Source organism: Cygnus atratus, chromosome 12 (genome assembly GCF_013377495.2).
Source record: "Cygnus atratus isolate AKBS03 ecotype Queensland, Australia chromosome 12, CAtr_DNAZoo_HiC_assembly, whole genome shotgun sequence".
NCBI lineage: Eukaryota > Metazoa > Chordata > Aves > Anseriformes > Anatidae > Cygnus > Cygnus atratus.
This window is the reverse complement of record NC_066373.1, coordinates 20,950,575-20,962,863: the sequence shown is the minus strand read 5'-3', so window position 1 is coordinate 20,962,863 and position 12,289 is coordinate 20,950,575.

The following is a 12,289-nucleotide window of genomic DNA, read 5'->3' as shown; positions in this document are numbered from 1 at the left end:
AAACCCAGTCCAGCAGTCAAACATTGTCAGATGATGAATGAATCCCAGCTGAACACTGGCTTCGTAAGGAGAGCAGGTGAGTCCTGTCTGGTCTCAAGTTCAGTTACAAACACTTCAAACAGCTCTAGCTAATATGTCTTCTCATCTGCTGCTTTATTTGTCATTAAGTGATCCTTCCTTGGGCTTTCTTGTGTTCTGCATAGTCATTCATTTGAACTGCCATTCTCCCTGGCAAGTTGCAGGATTTTCAAATGCAGGTTAAACCAGCTATTTCCCAAAGCAGCTAGTGCACATACTTCTGGGATCTCTTTGTAGCATGTACTCTACTAAGGTCTAGCAGCTCCTATTTGCCATTTGTCTCATTTCTATCTTGCAATTAAACGTTTTATCTTAACCCATCAAAAAGTGCTCCTTACAACACTAAATAGAACGCTTCACATGAAAACTTTCCTATGAAAAGAAGGTTTCTGGATATGAGACATACAGCAATTAATGCTGCTTGATAGAATCTATAAATGTACACTGTAGCAATGCTATTTGCTTTAAGTACTACTTTAAGCAGGAAAAGGCAATGAATCCCCCTTCCAGTGTCTGATTTTATGTTTAAGAACTAATGAACTGAATTCTTCGTAAACATTGGCAAAAGATGCAAATGAACAGACAGATTCTCCAAATGCAAAGGGACACATGAGAAAGAGCTAATTTTACACAATTGACTCTCTAACCTTTTTGGATCAGTGGAATTAGAGGCTGATTAATCTGCCATGATTAGCATTTATTGAAGCTTTTGACACTGCTGCATTGTTTTTCTTTTCCTTTTCTTTTGTGTCTCAGAGAGTTAACAGTTTATAATACATTTAACTGCCAGTCCATCACCCTGACAGGGTCATAGCTTTCCTTTATGGACTTTTAAAATTAATAACAGACAGTTCTATTTTGACATGCCCTTGCTTCTGCTGCAGAGCTCGGCTGTTTAATTGTAGAGCTGGCCTCTTGTGGCCAAATGCTCCCAATGTTTAGCAAGGGTTGAAAATATGGATGTTAGGAGAAAAACTGGCAGATGGCTGACAAGGCATTTTTACTCATAACACACCAGTAAAACTTTAACTCAGAAGATTTAGTGCTAGAGCTTTGCAGTCAGCAAGCTGCAGCCATATGCAGATTTTTTTTTCAAACTTCTAAACTGATGGTTTTGCAAAGTGTGCATAAGCGGCCTTTATTGATTATGATGTTAAAAATTGAAAGCGTCAGTATCATTTAGCTTGAGATACTTTTAAAGAAAAAATGAACATTTGTTTTCATTATGAATTCCTGATAGGCCAGACACCAGTAGGGTCTATGGTCTTTATTTTTTAAACTAAAGCAAGGAACATTCTTACCATGCTTTTTTCTAAAAGAAATGTTGTATATATGAATCAAACAGCACCTAACATATATACAGTAACTGTTGGTTCTTACACATTCATAGACTCCAGATGATGTCCCGACCCATGAAAGTGACTTGTTAGCTGGATATAAAATCACAGACACCATAAGCCTGGGTGATAGCTTCACAGCCTAACTTTCAGACACAAGTTAGTATTTATAACACTCTCAGTACCTATCTATCACCGCAAAAAGAGTGTTAAATAACTTTAAAGGCCTGACAAACCCACAAAACTAGGAAATGAAGATTTATGGGTGCACAGTCCATGAATACATTCTATTGTGCCTAGGTGTTACAGCACACACAGCAGTGACATACGTTTGCTTTAGTTTAACTGTGAAGTGATGCAAGTACATTATCACAGGTATCCTGCAGTGGCTAGGTAGCACTGCCCACCATTTTTGCTGTTGAACACAGCCAAACTTTGTGCTTGGTCACAAAATATGGTGTAAAATAGTCAGTTACTTAAATCCTTTCTCTTTGCTTCTACACCATAAGATATTCACTTGTGTATCAGCTAATCATAAACATAATTTATACAAAAAAAGAATGGAAAACACATTTAAGTCTACATTTATGAAAAGAAACATTTAATCTCAGCTTAGAAAGGACAGATAAATTTTCAGATAGGCAAGTAAAAAGAAAGAACGTAATTTTTTTTCTATGCCCCGTGAGATAATTCTGTGTCAAAAACACAACATTGGTAAGAAAACAACAACAAAAAAAAGCAACGCAAAAACTAGATACGTTAACTAGTGCTGCTGAATTTCAAGTCTGTCTACCTAGAACAACATTAGTAGATAAAAGTTTGGTAACTGTGCACTTAAATAGCTTTGCTCACACATCAGAAGAGTCTGCAGGTAGATGACTGCACCTTAGGTTGGTGTTTCTCTTGCAGACACACCACTTCCTCCCACCAGAGCAGTGCTGCCTCCCCAGCAAACTTTTACCTGATATCCCTTTTAGAAAGAAATGCTGGAAGTGGAATTCTCTTAAACCCTCAAGCACAGTGGTGCAGTTATATCATAAATCAAATTAATTAAACAGTGTTTAAATCTATCAGGGCTTCCAAGAAGCCTGACGAATTTCACCCTGCTAGCAAGTCAAAAGGGAAGCTGAATTGTAAGGAACAAGGCCCCTCACAGCCATTGCTAGCCTTATTTTTGCAAAGGACAGAGCAGCCCTTCATCATGGGCACTGCAGGGGAGAGGAGCAGCAAGCAGAGTCTGTCTCCAATAACCGACCTAGGCCAAGTCGTCCTGATTTTCTGGCCTTTCCCAGCTGGCTGTTGTCAGGCAGCTCCTCCTCTCTCCCCATGACCAGTCCTGCTCTCCTCCTGGGTTCAGCCTCACACAGCTGCTCCCAGTAAGAGAGGTATGTGTCCTGCTGCCTGGCACCAAGCATCCAAACCCATCCCTCACTGTTTAATGTACGTATTTTCCTAATTTAAGTTCTAATGAGCCTGCCTGCTTTGGGCATCTGGTACAGCCACCCCAAATAGCCTCTACATGGGGATGAACGAGAGTAGGTTCTGCTGATGTCTATGCTGTGAAGGAGGCCAGGGTGAGGAGCCTGTTGCAGACCCAATTCAGCTTTGAGAGAGCAGGTAGGGAGCTGCCTTCCCCAAGTCCTATGGTCAGCCTTCCAAACCGGGGACAGTGTATTTCTGAGAAGGGTTTGTAGCTCTCATGCCAGGTTTCTGGGAGCCAGTAGGTCTCTGCTGAAGCCTTCGCCTTCTCCTCACACCTCCAGGCCCCAAGGAGAGGAAAAGACGCCCCGTGCGCTGCGGCCCTCCTAGTCATGGGGAGAAGGGAGGGAGAAAGGGGGGTTGTAAGAGAGGAAGAAATTCTTTGTATATAGCAATCAGGAAAGCCAAAGAAAAACCTCCTTCATGAGACACCAGAATGAAACAGGGACAGGATTTTGAAAATGCTTTGGGTTACAGCAGCAGTGCTGGTAGCATCAGCAGATTGCCCGACTCTTTAATTTCATGTTACCAATTACTACAATCAAATTGATTACATGAACTGAATTCATGTGTATTACCTGAGCGTGTGGCCCCTGGTGTTTTGAATACTTATGCATAAAAATTGCTATAATTCTTGTTAATAGTTATTACAGTTCATCTATTGCTCATCTATAGTCTCTTGAAGATATAATAGAGAGAGAGAGACAACGGGGAAATGGAGTCTAACACCCCGACTGAGGCTGAATCACACCAGAACCAGTGTTAGTCAAGCTTTGACTGAGGAATGCCCAAAACATTTCAAGTGAGTCAAAACTGCTGAAAACCTGGCCGAGTTCCCTCCTTTATGAAAACTTTCCAAAGATTTACCCAGCTTTTTGCCATGGAGTTATTTCCTTTGAGAAAGATAGTGCAAGGGCAGGAGTTCATTTTGCCAAATAAATATTACTCAATGCTTGTGAAGTCCTGGCATTTCCGAACCTAAAGCAACAAAATCCATTTAGCACCAGGAGTCGGGATTTCTTACTCCCTTGGTACCCTGCCAGCTCCAGGCTGTGCCAAAGCCACTATTGCCAAGGGGATAATGAGGTAATGTGCCTGGGTGATAAAATTCTGGCTTTCTGGCTTGTCGCCTGAGATATAAGACGGCACACACCTATGATCATATGAAAAGGCAGTGTGGGGTCTTTTAGGAGGCTTTCCTGCTTAAAATAATGTATCCGAGAAAAGAAAGAGCCAGGAATTAGACAGAGAAAAGCATCCCTTAACTGCTTATAAACTGAAAGGAAACTTCAGTGGCAGAATACTAGTCAATGCCTAAACCGAAGTCTGCTTTAACTAATGCTTGTTGGATGTTGAATTACAACAGAAAGCCTATGTTAATGCATGTGAGAGCCACATGAATATCAAACAAATTCATTATGATCAGTGCTATTACAGTGAATACCAAATGAGTTCATAATGATGGAACAATGAAACTGTTACTGATAGATTTTATTTCTGCAACAAATCCTCTGTATAAGGGTCCACTCCTGTAGTATTAATTCTAATATGACTGCATCTGAATATTAGTATCATCAGATAAGTTATACCTTTCAATAGTCTGAACTATACAGTTGAACCTTTTTTTCCCCACCAGTACATCGTCTTTATCTCAAATTGTCCTTAAAGTTTGATGACTATTGTAAAGGGGTAACACTTTATTTTAAGTATCCAATCATTAGAAATTCATTTAGTATTCATTGCAATAACACTAATACAATAGAATTGAATGAATAAGAAATTCATTTGGTATTCATATGGATGTGAGATGTACCTCTAAAAGAGTTTCACTCTAATTCAGCATTATTTTAGCATTATTTAATGGACATTTACTGGTAAAGATGACTTAATTTCTATACTTAGATATTTAGATTATTATTATTATGAATTAATTTATTTTTTATTTTTTTACAAAAAGTATTAGGATATATGGCAAATTCATCAGAATATGATGTGTGTTTCATACCTGAGCAAGAGCATCAGCTTTATGAAAATGGTTAAAAGGAATTCTGAACACTTTTTTTTTTTTTCCCCCTCTTTGGTATTTACATATTTACAGAACTTGCTAGTTACAGAGGTTGCATAAATTATTTGATAATACAATGCATCCTTGCTGATTGGAGAACTATTATTTTGTATCAGACCTTAAAGCACAGAAATATCTTGTTTATTATCCTGAAGGACTTCTAATGTATAAATTGCAATTGTAAGAACAAAGGCAAATCAAGCTTTCCTGCAGATTATGATCATTAGAGGCAGAAAAGAGCTACATCCGTGTTCGACTGTTGCACACAGTTTAAGTAAATTGAAGAAATGCCCCTACCCAGCAAAGGCGAAGCCTTATAGATAACCTTTCCTTCCTCTTTAAGCTTACTCTCTACTACCCATTAGTGATGGTTACTAGCAAGCTGCAGCCACATCACTGAATTTGACAAAGTTATTCTGAACCCAGAGGGATTATGATGGTTTGCCTATAATTTCTGGACTTCAGCAAACACACAAATGCATTTATGAAGTACCAACCATCCTTTCAGCTAACTCTTCATTAAAATGTATTTAGATGTCCTTCAAAAAAAAAATAATAAAAAAATCATCTTACAGTGAAACTCAAACTGGCTGATTCCCAGGCTTACAGTTACTTTCCTATCAAGAATTAATGCAATATCATGCACACACCATTACTGAAAAATTCTACGCTGTTTTTTGCCAAGTGTTCCTATATAACAGTTTTATCACAAGTCTGACAGCCGCCATAAAAATTCCAGGCATTCTATATCAACAGCCCTCTTTGTACTAAGTTATTAAACATTAAATTTTTATTCGTCATTTGTATTCTGTTATGCAAAATAAGCTCCTTGATAAGATGTGTCTTCTTAATTGGGCCCTTGATGCTTCTTGGATCGGAGTTGTCAGATTAGCTGGAAGAAGAGGCTCTGCATTGAGCCAGCTCGCTACCAGGAGACCAATAGCTTTGTAACAACGATATTAAGTTAGAGGGGCCAAATGGAGGGCAGCACTAGGCTCAGGTGAGACTCTACATCTGTGCATGTCTTATGCTCAGGCACTTTTCTCATAGCATCAGCAGGGCTGATGGAAATAGATTTGTTTGTTGTTTACAGCATGCAGCTGTGGATGCTGCTGCATGGGAGTTGTATAAGATTGAAGCAAATTTGTACTGAGACTAAAATATTGAGCTTTTCTCCAGTCAGCAGTCTCTGGAATCTTATTGTCGAAACTTTATCTAGTTGTAACCCTCCCCAGGGTGATTTTCATTTGCAGCTGCCCTGCTCTCTCTCACCGCCTGTCCCACACTGCCTCTGCATCAGCCAGTGCAGGGGTAGACTCCTGGTGTGCAAGTCAGTGGCTGGACCGTGCAGGGGCAGCAACAACTGGCTCAAGCAGCTTGTACCCTGGGTTTTCCAGAAAGCTGTTTGATTCCCACAGACCCCTCTGACAGCTGTCATTATGAGACATCATTACTTTCATCTCTTTTAGCTACAACCTGAAGAAAGGGCTCAACATTTAGTGTGGCGCTTGGTCACAAAGCATAATAAGAAATCTCTCGAGCACAAGGAGGAAAAAAAGTCATGAAAATGTAGGATTTATTATCTTCATAAGGTAGACCAATTTTAACAGAAGTATGGTACCATTCCAGACAGGTGCTAGAAATTTAACTGATTAATACTTTTGGTACTTGTTTTACTGAATTCTCCTGTAATTCTGAAAAAATGACTCTTTCATTTAATGCATTATTTTCTGCATTGCAGCCAGACATGGAGGCATACATGGAGACCTAACCAACTTAAGAGTCTTTGCTCTGTGTGGAAGGAATACAACTGCTGCCTCAGTAGACCAACCACACCAAGAATATGTGAAGGGAATCATGTTTCCATTTTGCAGATGGGAAATGGAGACTAAATGGTATGGCCAAAGTCACACTCAGAAGCTGTGCTGGAACAGTACATTAAACTGAAATTTCTCTATTTGACAAGGTGTCCTAACCACAAGACCTTCATCTTGTCATAATTAAACAAGGCTTATTTAGTATTTAGCAAAACACTATACTTCAGGCTGTTGTATGACCTTTCACAATGCATTGCTTTTACTGGTTTAACTTCAGAAATCCATCTGTAGTTTTCATCTAGGACACTGATTTTTCAGACTTTTCCATGAAACAAACAAACAAACAAAAAACCCTGAGAAATATCAATATGCAATATTATATGGATTTAATAACCTATTGCTCTGAGATTGTTTTCAATTGTTGTCTATGAAAAGTTTAGATATTTTAATATGGATTTTTTAAGAAGTCTTTTAAAGGAGTATAAAGCCTAATCCTATGTTCTGGTGTACATTTTCATTTCAGTACACCTGCTGCAATTTAGATTATGGGTGACGCCAAGGACTAGCGATCAATCTCACATCTTTACTATCTTCTCTTTAGCCACAGTGATATTTTTTAAGTACCTCGTCTCTACAGGACATTTAACTGAAGTTTTGATATTGAGCTGCAGAAATGATTTCTGCAGAAGGAAGGAGTAGTAATGAATTCCGTATGTATGACCCTATGCATTCTTTTTCTAGTTTAGTATGAAGGCCTTCTGCAAATCTTTCTGTGTTTGTTCATAGGTGTCCTCATGCGGGCTGTGTAACTGCAAGGCTGTGGTGGATCAGTGGATATTTCAGCAGCAGAGCTGATAATATGAGTTTATGCCTAACATGCCTTGTGCTTTTAGCTGGGACGAGGGTCAAACAGCAGAAGCATGGTGGGGGGAAAAAGCAGCTGTAATGCCCAAAGCCATTACAAATGCGTTCAGAGACATTCTTTCTCTCTGTTACGCATGCTAAGGCCTGCTTTCTTTCTTTCATGCTAAGGACATCTGTTCCTCTTAAGGACATTCGGTGCTTGCTTCCTATTCTAAGACCACCCAAGCCAGATGTGTGTTCAAAGATGAGAAAAAGTAGTTGGTAAAGGCATGTGTCCCAACATCAGCATCTCACACAGCCCAAGGGGAAGTGGGGGAGATGGTGCTGGCAGGGCCCTCTCCATATCTACAGTCAGCTGTGAAAGGAGAGAAGAAGACATGCATTTCCAGCACTTCTCCATTGATTATTTGGTGTAAACCTCTTCAGTATTCAGAACACTTTCCCTGGAGCAGAGTAGAACAGCTTGCTCACTCAGTGTCCCTGTGCCTGGTGCCCAGGGGGTCTCCCCATCAGGCAGCACACTTCCCTTCCTTGGATCAGAAAGTTCCTCACAGCACTTAAGACATTTTTTAAGCCTTGTTTGTAGAAAATTATGAAGATTTCAAAAGGAGAAAGGGAGGTGAGTCTTCAAATTCTGGGGGGAGCTTGCTCTTATCTGCAGAATTAAAACCCATGATCCTGAGTGGCTAAATAGATACATTCCAACCATAATAATTCTTTTAAGAGATACCAGCTCACCCATGTGATTTCAGAAGCCATGGCTCCAGCATCTGGCTGTGTTTTGACGTTTCTAAGATGTAGAGGTATTGTGTGGAATTGCAATGTTTTTGCTCAAACGTCAGTGATAATATTCCTGGCATGCTCAAGCAGTGGATATTCCTGTGCCGAGATACCTCATTATCTGCAGATGCCATAATGAGAATATGAACACTGTCAATCACTTTAAGACACGTGTAAAAGCAATAACATAGGAAAGCTTTCCTTGATTTTCTGTTACTGCAGCGTGTTGGTTGGCTGGGAAAATTGTTCATGTGTGAGGAACTGGGACTTTGTTTGGCCTCTACTTGAATCTGTCAAGTCTTGAGCTACTCTCGTTAAATACCTCCCATTCATCTTGTCTTCAGAGGGGGCTAATGGCACACAGGAAATTCTCCCTTAATTTCTCAGATAACTGTTACCTGTAAGACTGATTGTAGGGGACATGCAGTGGCTCATCCCCAGATATGACACCACTGCTGCCAGATCATTCTCAATTATACCATTAAGGTTTATGGACTCTCCCTCACTGTTTACTTCAAGTCCACACAGGCAGTCATACTTTCAACCCAAAAAGCTATTAGAACAAGCTATCCCTGGAAGTCACCTTTTCATCTAGAAGGGCTTTCCCAAGCAAGATGTCTGAAGCTTTTAATAAGTGTTATGAAACCCCTACAGATGTAGATACAAAGCATCTGCAATAGTTGACAGCTTCACAGATTTATTTAAGTTATTTCTGAAAGGCATATTCTGTAAGTAAACATCTTATGGTTCCTAATTATCAAAAGGTTAAATAGTTTGACTACTTTCTCCTTACTTTTTGCTCATTTTAGTTTGACATCCATGGAATACTGGATATTAATCTTCCTTGACTTTGATATCTAAAAGTTAGACAATTAAGTCTGAGGTAGCTACCCTTTAAAGTCAGTGGAGTGAAACAGTGCAGTTTGTGCTAAGACAGTCTTAGCATTGGTCAAATGAAATGGATTTATAGTCTTCACTGATTATAAAATAAGATGTAGCTTAGTGAGTAGTGCAGGTTAGATACCTGACTTTACCTATTTAACGCTGTGTGAGATTGATTCCACTCATTACTAGCCAGCATATTGCATTATGTGTTTGTGCTCTCCACACATCTGAACAAAAAAAAAACAATACAGAGAAGCCAGGGGTGGCTCACCAGGAGTGCCAGTACCCGAGGCTATGCCACCAGCTGGGAAGCTTGCCTCACCCATATGTGCTGCAGGCCAGCCCAGCGAAATGGCTTTTTGCCTAAGCAATGCCTGGGTGCCCCTGTTGATTTTCTGTGTGTTGGTGTTATAATGAAAACTGTGTTAAGCTGAATAAAATCAAAAGCAGGGCAGGAGAGCATCTGTTTCCCTGAGGAAGCACCTCTAAATTTCCTGCTTCCTTGGCCAAAGTCATAGAGTCGGGCTCCTACCTCTGCACACCCCCTGGGTCTGTTCTGCTCCAGCAGGAGGAGGTGTAATGTTTTACGCAGAATATGCTTCTGCCTGACCATTTCTGGAGGCTGCTGATGTATTCCCCTCTCCTCTTTTAATTGATAAATTAATGAATTCAGCGCTGATTTCACTTTGCCCTTTTGAGCGTTGGAAGGCATGATAAACAGCAATCATCATTGCACTGGTGGGAGGCTGAACATGGCTTTGGATAACAGCTCTTCACAAACGTTGAGAAAGTTGCCTTGGGTGGCCACAGACGGGCAGGCGACATGGCTGTGTAGCACTGCAGAGGTTTTGGGCTCCGTCGCTGGATGCGCCTGATCTGCTGGGCAGCTTTGATGTACTGGAGTTGCTGGCATACAGCCTTCACACCACTCATAGACCAACGACACCTGAACAAATCTCTTGAGCTCCTTTCTGTAAATCGGTTGAACTTTCACTCTGGACTTGCTTCACACCTTTTGTATTTTACACCAGTCTTGCTACATATTTTTTGAATACAGCTCCTCCCATCTTACCATTGCATTTAACATAAACATAACATAGCATAAATGTGAACTTGATTTTATCATTTCACCAGGACTCCACACAGAAATTCAAACACAGTGTGTGTTTTCATGGAATTCATTTTACCTGTATAATCTCACATTATAACGGTATTGCTTTCCAAAGGGTCATTGCAGACTTGCACTGAGATCATTTTGTCACTGCAAGCTTGTGTGATAATAGGATTATCATAGGCGTGTTTTCAAATTGTTGTAAGATTGCTGTGAGGACTTTAAGTCTCAAGTGTTTGCGTCACTAAGAGTAATACAGACCAAGCTAGAAAACCTGAGAAATGCAAATGTATTACAAAAAGAAAGATACTTGATGTATCTTGCTCATGAAGTAAAACCATTTGTATTTGTAGACGTTGTGCAACAAGCATGAAAGTAAACCAGGAGAGCTGGAGAGAAATAAAATATTTATCGCAGGTCAGATTTACATATATACATGAAAGTACATACAGAAAAATAAACATGGAGTTACTATCGGTGCCTATAGAGGCAAATGTGCACGTCAATACCTAATTAAACAGCTGTATATGGCACTGTTTTATCAGAGCAGTAATGGTGTCTGTGTGCTAGGGCTGCCCAATTGTGTCAGCTCTTTTATTCTTAAATAAAAATGTCTGGTTACTAACACTACCACTGCAACAGTGAGTATCCTGGTACATACACAAACGTATATGGTTTCTCATTTGAAATGCTGATAGCTATTATATGCCATAGTTCTGATCGAATAGAAAGTGAACGAGACCATAAAACTAACATCATTGAAATAAAGAATTATTATACTCAAATTTTACACAGGTAGTGGGAAGTATTTCATTTGTGCTTATCCTTTTTGATGCTTTTTGTGTTCTTAAGACTTACTTAATGGAAGAAGAGCTTGTGGATGCTTTGGGGAAAACAACTCCACACAGAAAGGTGTATCATATTCTATTCTAATTCTGTCAGATTTATTTATTTAATATGGATATTAAGCCTACCTATCATTCTGAAAGCTAGGCAAACCTCAGATCACCCTGAATACTTGCCCATCCAAACCTTAGTCAGTGACAGATTAGTTTAGCAAAGGGCCTTACTTGGCTGTCCCAGCTGGCTTCTATACTCACTTCAAAAATATGTTTTCATCAAATGCTCTTCAGTTGACGGCTGATTTGGGGGGCAAATAAGAACAGAAAAACTCTTGGCAATTTAATTTTTCAATGAAAGCTTTGACAAAAGAATATACTTTTTTCATTGTTAAATTCTAATAATTTTCAACATTATTTTCTGAATAACTCTTAAACAACCTGTACGTTTTGTCATTGGTTCCAGCTCAGAAGCCACCAACCTTTAGGAGAGTTAAGAGAATTTTCAGCTGGTCCTGAGGAGACTTCTGTCTACACATGGCTTGTTTAAGTGCGTCAACATGGTATGAGACACATCTGGGGTGGCTATGTACGGATGATATGTTAAGGGCTGGAGCTGTGGGAAAAGGGCTTGGAGTGGCAGCCGTTTTAAACCCAGTGCTGCCAGACACTGAAATCATTGAGTCATAGAATAATTTATGTTGAACAGGACCTCTGGAGGTCTTCTGCTCCGACCCCTTACTTAGAGGCGGGTTAAACTTCTGGAATATCTTCATAACCTTTTAATCTTATCTAATTTCAGAGTTATCTTACCTTTCATTCAAGGGTATGAATGCACCTTTGAAAATGGAGTTTTATACTCATTTTGAAGTTTGGCAAGCTTATTCCTCAAGTAACCTAAAGCTGCTGGCTTAATCAGAACCACAGGTTTCACATCCTGGCTCCCAATTTTGTGCTCTGCCTGCTAGACATGCTGCTTGTCTACAGTACAAGTGGTTATTATTTACATGGAGGTATGGGATCCTTGTGATGAA